Source organism: Crocuta crocuta, unplaced genomic scaffold (assembly GCF_008692635.1).
Source record: "Crocuta crocuta isolate KB4526 unplaced genomic scaffold, BGI_CrCroc_1.0 scaffold2, whole genome shotgun sequence".
Taxonomy (NCBI): domain Eukaryota; kingdom Metazoa; phylum Chordata; class Mammalia; order Carnivora; family Hyaenidae; genus Crocuta; species Crocuta crocuta.
This window is the reverse complement of record NW_027528640.1, coordinates 5,844,753-5,853,416: the sequence shown is the minus strand read 5'-3', so window position 1 is coordinate 5,853,416 and position 8,664 is coordinate 5,844,753.

Genomic DNA, 8,664 nt, shown 5'->3' with positions numbered 1-8,664 from the left:
TTGACATTTTAGTTTCTGTATCATTTATTTTTGCTCCTATCTTTATTATTTCCTTCCTTTTGTGGGTTTGGGGTTTGATTTGTGATGCCATCTGTTTTTTCTAACTCCTCTAGGTGTAATGTTAGGTTGTTTATTTGAGATTTTTCTTGGTTCTTGAGGTTGGCCTGTATTGCTATCAGTTTTCCTACTAGAACCATTTATGCTACATCCCAAAGATTTTGGACTGCTGTGTTTTCATTACTATTTGTTTTCACGTAATTTTGTCTTTCTTCTTTGACTTTTTTGGTTGACCCATTCATTGTTTAGTGCCTTGTCATTTAACCTTCATGTATTGTGGTCCTTCCAGATTTCTTCTTGTCGTTGATTTCCAGTTTCATGCGTTGTGGTCATAAAAAATTCATGGTATTACTTCGATCTTTTTTAATTTGTTGAGACTTATTTTGTGGCCTGATATGTGATCTATTCTGGAGAATTTTCTGTGTGAACTTGAAAGGAATGTGTTTTCTGCTGTCTTAGGATGGAATGTTCTGAATATATCTGTTAAATCCATCTGTTCCAGCGTGTCTGTCCTTCAAAGCCACTATTTCCTGGATGATCTGTTCATTGATATAAGTGGGACATTAAGTTCCCCTACTATTATTGTATTATTATTCATTATTTCCTTTATGTTTGTTATTAACTGTTCATGCATTTGGGTGCTTCCAGTTTGGGTGTATAAATATTTATAATTGTTATATCTTCTTTATGATTATATAGTGCCCTTCTTTGTCTCTTGTTACAGTCTTTGTTTTAAAGTCTATTTTGTCCAATATAAATGTTGCTACTCCGGCTTTTCTTTTGATATCTACTTGTATGATAAATGTTTCTCTGTCCCCTCACTTTCAATGTAAGGTGTCTTTGGGTCTGAAATGAGTCTCTTTTAGGCAGCATATAGATGGGTCTTGGTGTTTTTTTAAAAAAATCCATTCTGTCACCCTGTTTTATAAAAAATTTTTAATTAAAAATGTTTTTATTTATTTTTGAGTGACAGAGACAGAGCTTGAGTGGGAAAGAGGCAGAGAGGGAGGAAGACAGAATCTGAAGCAGGCTCCAGGTTCTGAGCTGTCAGCACAGTGGACACGGAGCTTGAACTCATGAACCATGAAACCATAACCTGAGCCAAAGTCAGATGCTTCACCTATTGAGTGACCCAGGCACCCGTATCCTGTGTCTTTTGATTGACGAGCTTAGTCCATTTATACTCAAAGTAATTATTGATAGATGTGTATTTATTGCCGGTTTGTTACTTGTTTTGTGGTTGTTTATATAGTTTTTCTCTGATCCTTTTATCTTTCTTTCATAGTTTGTTGGCTTTCTTTAGTGATGTATTTTGGCTTCTTTCTCTTTATTCTTTGTGTATTTGTTGTTGCTTTCTGATTTGTGTTTACCATTAGGTTTGTATACAACGTCTGCATAGAGCAGTCTATATAAAGTTGATGGTCATTTAAGTTTGAACCTATTCTTACTCCAGTCCTCTTCACGTAGGTATATGGTATTGTATTTTACTCCCTTTTATTGTATGTATTGCTTGTCTAAATTTTATAGAAATACTTATTTTTACTGTTTTGTTTTTTCCTTTTTATATATTCACCTACGTTCTTTCATTTCCATTCAGAGTCCCCTGTAATATTTCTTAAAAGGGCTGGTTTAGTGGTCAGGAACTCCTTTAGTTCTTGTTTGTCTGAGAAAAAAAATTTTTTTTTAAGGAATTCTTTATCTCTTCTTCTATCCTGAAAGATTGCCTTGCTGGATAGAATATTCTTAGCTGAAGGTTTTTCCTTATAGCACTGTGAATATATCCTGCCACTCCCTTCTGGCCTGCAAATGCTAAGAAGTCTGCTGATAACCTTGTGGGATTTCTCCTGTATGTAACTGTCTTCTTTCCTCTTGCTACTTTTAAAATCTTTTCTTTATCATTTTTGCCATTTTAATTATCCTGTGTCTTGGGTGGACCCTTGGGTTGATTTGGGGAGCAAGGGGGGGAATCTATTTCCTTAGTCTGGATAGAGATTTTCTTCTGCAGATTAGGGAAGTTCTTAGCTATTATTTCTTCAAATTAATTTTCTTCCCACCCTCCTTCTCTATCTTCTTCTCCTGGGATCCCTGTAATGTGGACCATGTGGTAATTTTTTCCACAGGCGCACCATGTGGACAGGAGATGCTAAGCACCTGAGATTTATGTAGAGGAAATGAATTACATCAAAAGATGTTGTCACCTTGTCCCTGAAATGATACATGTAACTGCCGCCCACTTTCCCCCAGTCTGCCCTCATCATCGTGTAGGGCAAACAGGTCAAGTTTGTCACTGCCAAATGCAAGAAATTCATATCCGTGGTTTTGGAAAAAGATAAATCATCAGAGAATAATTTCCAAGTACTCTGCAAGTGTTATAGAGCCCCACATTGTTTTTCTAAGAGTAGAAAAATGTGTACAATTTCAATTCCCATCTTATCTAAAATTTAAAACCTCCAGGATTTTTTTAAAATAGCGAAGGACACCCCTTCTTCCCAAGGCTGAGGTTCTGTCACTAATGGGGAGATCCTTAGAACCACCTCTGAGGAATATGTCAAGAAATAACTGTGCTCTAAGGCTTAAAAGCTCAGAACCTACCATTCTTGAACATTCACATCCAGCCCAATTAACATAAGAACTCCTTCACATCAAGCTATTGAGTTAACAAAGAACTTAACAAAATGTATGTGTATGTGAACCTTTCAGGTAGGTAGGTTTCTATCAGTCTCCATTTTTCTAACAAGGAGAATGAAAGGGGGGGATTAAGGTCACTGAGCAATTCAATCTTCAGATTACAAAATCCAGTCCTTTCCATANGTATGTGTATGTGAACCTTTCAGGTAGGTAGGTTTCTATCAGTCTCCATTTTTCTAACAAGGAAAATGAAAGGGGGGGATTAAGGTCACTGAGCAAATTCAATCTTCAGATTACAAAATCCAGTCCTTTCCATGTACTGAATCTTTTGCCTTTATCTTTTGCCCTTTGTATTGAAGACTCCACTGAGGTAAACTTGGGGAGACAAACTCTGCAGCCCAGGGGGAGTTCATCTACCTTTTCCTGTGAGAAAAGCAGGACCGTCAGTATTGCTGGAAACAAGGGCATTGTGAACTCCCTGGGGACAAGAGCCATGGTGCACCACTGTAACATATGGTCTTCCCCCCGTGCTCCCCATCATGTTCAGAGCTGGAACCTCCTTCATTGAAGGAATTTGGGCTTCCCACTGTACTAAAGTACATCCATTAGTCCCCTTCTCAAACTCAACATATAACAGGTGCAGAAGGGGTTTAATAAGAAGCATTCTCTCCAGAGCGCCTGGCTGGCTCAGTCAGTTAAGCCTCTGACTTTGGCTCAGGTCATGATCTTTTGATTCGTGGATTCGAGCCCCGTGTCGGGCTCTGTGCTGACTGCTTAGAGCCTGGAGGCTGCTTCAGATTCTGTGTCTTTCTTTCTTTCTCTCTCTCTATCTCTCTGGCCTTCCCCCACTTGTGCACTGTCTCTCTCAAAAATAAACATTAAAAATTAAAAAAAAAAAGCAGTCTCTCTGGCTTGTAACAGAAGGAACCTCTCTTCTGTTGCTTAAGGTTTAAAGTCAAGATTCAACTGAGACATATGGAAAAGTAAATCTATAAATAGTCAACTGATAATGGGACTGCTTTAGGGTTCAAAGGTATTTTTCAGTCCTTTGCAAAACCTGTGAGGTGGTAAGATACCACTATGGCAGCCCTGTGTAATTAAAACTAATTTTTTTTCTGATCTAATGAATTCATTATGTAAGACTACTCATCACTTTGAATTTTAAAAATGTTCCCAACGATAGCTTGGCATACCCAGTGTTCAGTGACTGGAATGCATATATTCTGCAAAGGGAGGGGTGGTGCTCACTTTTGTGAGATTTAGCTTGGGCACCTTCTTAGTTGGAGGTAACAGACTCTACTTCAGCTAGCTCCAGAGGAGAGGGACTTATTAGGGGACAGAGATAACTTGCTGAATCTTTGCGAAGACTCCAGGCAGAGAAATGAGGTAGAAATTTCTGCAGGATCATGATCTGCAGATCAGGTCCTACTTAAATATAGAGCTGAGCTGCTAAGGGATAGGCTGCTTTGGTCGTGGTTGTGAAATAAAGAAGTGGCTGCAGCCACCATGCTGCCAACTCAAAGTCATGGTGCCATGATTCAAACCAGGAAGCAGCTGTCCAATATGGAGCCTCTCTCCTCAGGTAGCTCAGTGCTGAATCAGAGTCTCACACTAATGCATCTGAAAGGCAGAAATGAACCTGCATTTGGAACTCAAAGCAAAGGAGTGTCTGGTGTTGGCATACCAGCTAGGTTGATGAAGCCCTCTGGAATGCCTGCCACAGTGCTTTACCCTATTTCTCTTTTCTCCACTGGTGTATTAAAGAGCAAAGCTTATTTCCCATCCATCTAGTCTCCTACATGTCCTATCTATGATCCATCCATCCATCCAACCATCTGATTTTTGCACTTCCATTTTTATTATTATTATTTTTTAATCTGTTCCAGGAGCACCTGGGTGGCTCATTGAAGTCAGATGCTTAACTTTTGATTTCAGCTCAGGCTATGATTCCATGTTTTGTGTGTTAGAGCCCCGCATTGGGCTCTGCACTGACAGTGTGGAGTCTGCTTGGGATTCTCTCTCTCTCCCTCTCTTTTCCTCTCCCCCACATGTTCTCTTCCTCTCTCAAAAATAAATAACTCTAAAAATCTTTTTCCAGACTATGTCTAAAAGATAAGGACTGTTTACAAATGTATAACTACAATACCATTATCACAATAACATTTTAAATAATAATCCCTTAATATCATCAAATATCGAGTCCGTGTTCTAATCTTCCTAATTGTCTCATCATTTTCAAAGCCAGTTTGTTTGAATTGGGTTCTACATAATGAGGGTTTGGGTCTTACAGCATGAGTTGGTGGGCACATCTCTTTAGCCTCATTTAATCCACAGTTTCTTCTCCTTTGCTCTCCTCCCCAGCCCTTCTACCCCCCTGCTTCTCTCTCTCTCTCTCCTCTCCATTTTGCTCCTCTTCCTGGTTCCTTCCTTTCCTCCCTCTCCACGTTCTTCTACTCCTCCACCTGTCTCTCCCTCTCCATGTCCAATTTCGTCATTCAAGAAGCTGGGTCATGTGCCCTACTGTATCCCCACATTGTCTTCTTATTTGTCTTTCATATTTTCTATAAACAGGCACTCAGATCTAGAGGCTGATCCAGTTTAGGGTTACTTTTTTGGTAAGAGTACTTGAGAAATGAGGGTGTGTGTGTTGTTCAGAGTCCATTTGTCTTGCCATTTCCATTTGTCTCTCTCTTTGGTGACTTCTATCAGCATCCAGTCAATGATCATTGCCTAGCTCCATCCTTTCACTAGGGGTCTGCAAAGCACTTAGATTCTTGATGTGTCATTCCTTCCTCATTTATTGGCTGGGTTTTTCAAGTGTGAGAAACTGTCTCATCAATGATTTGGCTTTCCCCAGATACCTTTATATAAGAAGAGCAGAGTACATTTTTGATTTCTTGACCCCCCCCTCCCTTTTTTCCTTCCCAGTTTTCAGAAAAACAAATTGGAATTTGTTATTTCATTTTATTAATTTTTTTTAACATTTATTTATTTTTGAGAGACAGAGCATGAGCAGGGGAGCGGCAGAGAGAGAGGGAGACAGAGACTGAAGCAGGCTTCAGGTTCTGAGAGGTTAGCACAGAGCCTGATGTGGAGCTTGAACTCATAAACCTGGAGATCGTGGCCTGAGCTGAAGTCAGATGCTTAACCAACTCAGCTACCAGGTGCTCCTGGAATTTGTTATGTTAAATGTAGCATCTTTTAAAGGTAGTCAATGAGGTGTTTTTTTGGTTTTTTTTTTTTTTTTTTTGCATCATTATGACACCATGGATTTAAGCAAATTTAATTTGCTTCAATCTTCTGCAATTATCTTTTTAAAAAATTGATGTCCAGGTTGATCCATTTGAGAGGGAACCTCTAGTTCTTTTTGACACAATTCTGATGGTCTTGATCATCAACTTGACTTCCTTGATTCCTGGAATGAAAACATGTTGCACGTTTCATTGTATATTTCTTGCCCCAGACCTAGAGCTAGCCATTTCTTTAGGGATCTCTTGTTTTTTGTTTTGTTTTGTTTGTTTTAAATTGTATTTAGAGATCACAATCTGGATGCTCTATGAAATAACATATGTTTTTTAAAAGTAATTTATTTAATTATTCCAAGAATCAAAGAATGAAAAAGGATGTGATGATTGGCATGGAGCATATGAAGTAAGCTTTAAGCCTTTGAACGCCCCTACCCTGTAGGCATAAGTACAGGAGCTGTGGGGCTACTAACCATCAGTTAATGGTTTAGGAGTTGGGACTTTGGGGGAAACGTTGTTTTGGCTTGAATATACTTTATGCATTTCTCTCTAGCTGCCTCTGCCCTCCGCTGGTTAGTCTCTCCCTCTGTGAGGGGGTTAGGAGACAGGGCACATGGTTTTCATCATCATCTGCTAGTGAGGAGTGACCACTTGGACTGGTGTCCAGAGGCTACTATGTCAGGTGAAGGGGACACAGTAAGAGTTTGGTGAAAGGCATGAGATCCTTTCTCGGGATCTGGAGACTTCAGCTCACATTCTTGCTCAACCACATTCACTCTGAACCATCCTCTTCTGCTCTGGAAGCCATATAACACTTCTGTGTAGGCTTCCTCATCTGTAAAATAAGTAGAATAGGAATAGTGGGGTAGTGGGTAGAGAAGAGCCATCATCCTTCTCCTTGCAAAGAGGGTTTATTTAAAGGCCATTCAGACAGAAGTAAAAAAGAAGTACACATCACAATCTTTGCAGATATTTTATCTTCCCCTCACCCCCAGGGGGTCTGACTACAGGTCTTGGCTGTTTTGCTGGGCACCGAAAGTCTCCTCAGCTCAACATGGCTCCTGCACTGGCTCTGCCGTGGTGCTTGGCATCTTCTTGATTATTCTCAGGCCACCATGTTTAGGGATGGATCTTCAAATGTTGTCTGGGAGAAACGATACGTGATCTACTAACACTCTGGTTAAAATGATCTTACTGGACTAGACTGTCGGTCACCTCCTAAATCTCGGTGTGAATGAGCATGGTAGGGGGAGGGAGGTGCTGGGAGAGGACTAGACGGGGCAGTGGGTGCAGCTTGGAGGCCCTCACACTGAAAGGGAGAAGGGCTGGAGACAGAAATCTGATGGCAAGTCACTAGCGGGTGTCCATTGTTTTTACCTGCCTTGATTTCATTTTGGATATCTATCATTCCCTCTTTGGGGATGGTCTTGTTGAGATGTGTAAGTATCTCCCCGAGGGAAGAAAAATGTACATGACCTGAGCCAGGCCAGTCAGGTCTCTCAGGAACTGACCCCTGAATGGAACAACATACAGACCTAAAGCAGCTGGAGTTAGTCCATCTCGATGGCGATGCTCTATTTTATTTTTTCTCAGAACAATCTTTATTATTTAGATTTATTTTGACTGTAGCTCCTACAATATTGGACAAATTTGCATTTAAACATCAGGGAAAGAATAAGAGAGACAGGCAAAGATGAAGCAGAAATGTGGTTTTGTGGGAGCCACCCCCAGAGCCCCAGACATCAGGACAGGGTCTGTACTCAGTCTATTGCTTGTCTATTTCTTTTTCATTTTTCCTTTCTTTTTTTTCTTTTATTTAAATCCAAGTTAGTTAACATATAGTATAGTAATGATTTCAGGAATAGAATTTAGTGAGTCATCCCCTAAATAGAACACCTGGTGCTCCTCCCAACAGGTGCCCTCCTTAATGCCCACCACCCATTTATCCCAGCTCCCCACCCAGCACCCCCACAGCAACCCTCAGTTGGTTCTCTGTATTTAAGAGTATCTTATGATTTGTCCCCCTCTCTGTTTTATTTTTCTTCCTTTCTCCTATGTTGATCTGTTTTATTTCTTAAATTCCACATATGAATGAAATCATATGATATTTGTCTTTCTCTGACTAATTTCGCTTAGCATAGTACCCTCCAGTTCCATCCATGTTGTTGCAAATGGCAAGATTTCATGCTTTTTGATTGCTGAGTGGTGTGTGTGTGTGTGTGTGTGTGTGTGTGTATATATGTGTATATATATATATATATATACACCACAGCTTCTTTATCCATTCATCTGTTGATGGACATTTGGGCTCTTTCCATACTTTGGCTACCGTTGATAGTGCTGCTATAAACCCTGGGTTGCATGTGCCCCTTCAAAACAGCTCACCTGTATCCCTTGGATGAATACCTAGTAGTGCAGTTGCTGGGTCGTAGGGTAGTTCTATCTTTAATATTTTGAGGACCCTCCACACTGTTCTCCAGAGTGTCTGCACCAGTTGGCATTCCCATGATGGCGATGCTCTAAAGAGAATGTTCAGGAGCTCCTCCCACCTTGATCTACCCTGATCACTGGCTTTTCAGAGCCTGTGTCTTCAACCGCTTTTGCTGCCTTCCAGTGAATTTACTTTTCTCTCCTTTCTCTGCTGCTTAAATTCGCTAGATAACCCTCATTTAATACTGTAATTTAACCGGTGCCGCCCGCCCTCCCCACCCCACCGCCCCTGCCCTGCACAGAG